A 2,495-nucleotide genomic window follows, 5' to 3' on the forward strand; every position below is an offset into this window, starting at 1 on the left:
AATAAGTTCGAAAAAAGTAGAAGGCAAAAAGCAAATAAACACTCACAACATTTACACATAAATGTTTTAAGCAAAGGCCCACGGCCCGAGTTCATTACACCCTGAAAACCCCCAGCAGGTGGGTGGATCTGCTACTTAACAGAATTTTCTACAAAAGATTCTCAGGCATTCCCAGCGATGCGTCACGACGTCGACGGCTCCCCCCGGCCGGCCTCTGGGTCCAGTGAAGCACCGGTGTCCTCTTTGGCTTCCGCGACGCCGTAGACGCCCGTCTCCTCCAAGCTGCCCTCCGGGTCGCAAAGAAGCAAGCCGTAGTCATCGCCGTCCACGACCGTGATGTCTTCCGTCTGTTCTGGATGGAACTCATCTTGGAAGGCGAACTCGGCGATATAGCTAGCCCGGGAGGCGATCTAGCCGGCCTGGTCCTGCAGCAACTGCTCCGAGCCAGTGCGCTGACCCATCAGCGCGTCCAGCTGAAGATCCGGATGCCAAGACAGTGTGATCCGGAGCGCCATCTCAGCACCGGCCCGGGCGGCGGAAATGCGCTAGTCGCTAAGGCGATCCGGGCCCATCTCCAACCAGCGCGCCAGACGCGAGAAGCTGCGTGGATGGATGGAATCCGGCCACAAGGCCGCCGTCATCGCGGTACCGGCTCGGGACAGCCGCTCCATCTGCGTCCCCAAGGCCCACAGCCGGGCCTCAGCAATGGCAATGATCTCCGGGAAGGTCCAGGCCGTCAGTGGATCCGTCCCGGACCCAACAACGCCGGTCGGGTCGCGCTGAGCGGACGGATTCCTTCGCCAGCCGCTGCATCTCCGGAAAGGCCCCTGTAGACAAAGATGAAGCAAGTTAGAAGAGCAACAAAGAAGAAAGGGTCGGGTCCCAACCCGGCAAACAACGAAGAAGCAGCACATACTGGAGAAAGACTCTTCCAGGTGCTGCGCCTCGAGCAACGTACCACGTCGCTCCCACTCCAAGACATGGTCCTGCTCCCCGAGCGCCTTCTCCAGGTCGGCCGCCTTAGCAAGGGCCGCCTTCAGCCCGGCGTCCTTGTCTTTGGCCGCCTTCTCGGCCGCCTCACGGCGGCGAGCCTCGACCTCACGGGCCTCCTCGGCCGTGGTGGCCTGCTCCCACAGACGCTCCACCTCGGCCTGGAGCCGGCCCTTGTCGTCGGCCAGCTGGCCGCGCTGCTGGTCCGCCTCGACCAGGGCTTGTTGTGCCTCCACCTCCTTGGCGGCCTCTGCCTTTAGAAGCTCCACCTCGGCCTCGAGGCGGCTCTTGTGACCTGCCAGCTGCTCGTGCAGCCGGTTGGCCTCGTCAAGAGACCGCTGGGCCGCGGCCACCTCCGCCCTCACCTGCGCCGCCTCGACGCCGAGACGGCCGGAATCAGCAACGAGCCGGTCATAGTAATGACCATCCCGGAACATCCGGATCCGCCAAGACAGCACCTCGGCTGCAAAGAAGAAGAACTCAGCAAAAAGAAAAAATAAGACAAGGCCTCAGATTTGACCCAGCTGTTACACAGTTGGCCCGAATCTCGGGGGCTACACCCAGTGGGTGCGCTAGCGCGCCCCCACTAGAAGAAAAGAACTCAACAAAGTACCTCCGGCGACTCGAAGCTCCTCCTCCTTGGCAGCAAGCTGCTCCTTGAGCTCCCGATGCTTGCCCAGGAGCCGGTAGAAGGCGGCAACCCGGAAGGCGTCAAGGTGCTGAAGAAAAGACCAAAGTCAACACAAGGCCAACGCTCCTAAGGTTCGACCCAACTACTACATACTTGACCCAAACCTCGGGGGCTACACCAAGTGGGTGCGCTGGCGCGCCCCCACAGAGATAAAATCACAAGAAAACAAAAAGAAGAAGGACTTACCAGGACGGCGCGCTGCAGCGCGCTCGTCCGCTCCGTCTCGGCTTGGGCGAAGGCCTCAAGGCACTCCGTATGGCCTCGCAGACGGCTGCTGACGGCATCCAGCGCCGCCTCGTCCTGGGTCTGGGGCCCGAAGATGGCCGGGCCCCCGCTCCGCGCGGGCTGCGGCAGGGCGGCTCGGCGCCCGCCCTACCGGGGCACCAAGGCGTGCCCCCTGCTAGCCGCTTGCGATGCGGCCAGCACCTCCTCCGACGCCCCTTCTGGCGCCGACGGCGATTCGGACACCGGGGCGCCTTGTGTCGCCACCTCAGGCACCGCCACCTGCGGTGCCTCCTCCATAGCCAACGGTGCCTCCGGCGCCGCCGCCTGCGGTGCCCCCTCTAGGACGCCGCCTCCACCACCATCAGCCCCCGCGTGCTCGACAACGTCGGCTCGCGGCGAGGTATCGCCCCCCACCTCCACGACCTCCTAGTCGAGGAGCACCACCTCGGGTCGGCCCCACGGCCGCGCTCCCTCACCGACGATGGTTCAAAAACCGCCGCCTCCACCACCATGCCCTCCGGCATCTCGCGCCAGGCCGGCTCCGTACCGCCGCATCGTTCCAATCCCGGACCGACGCCGCCTCCAGCTC

This window comes from Triticum dicoccoides, chromosome 1B (genome assembly GCF_002162155.2).
Source record: "Triticum dicoccoides isolate Atlit2015 ecotype Zavitan chromosome 1B, WEW_v2.0, whole genome shotgun sequence".
In the NCBI taxonomy this organism is placed as follows: Eukaryota; Viridiplantae; Streptophyta; class Magnoliopsida; order Poales; family Poaceae; genus Triticum; species Triticum dicoccoides.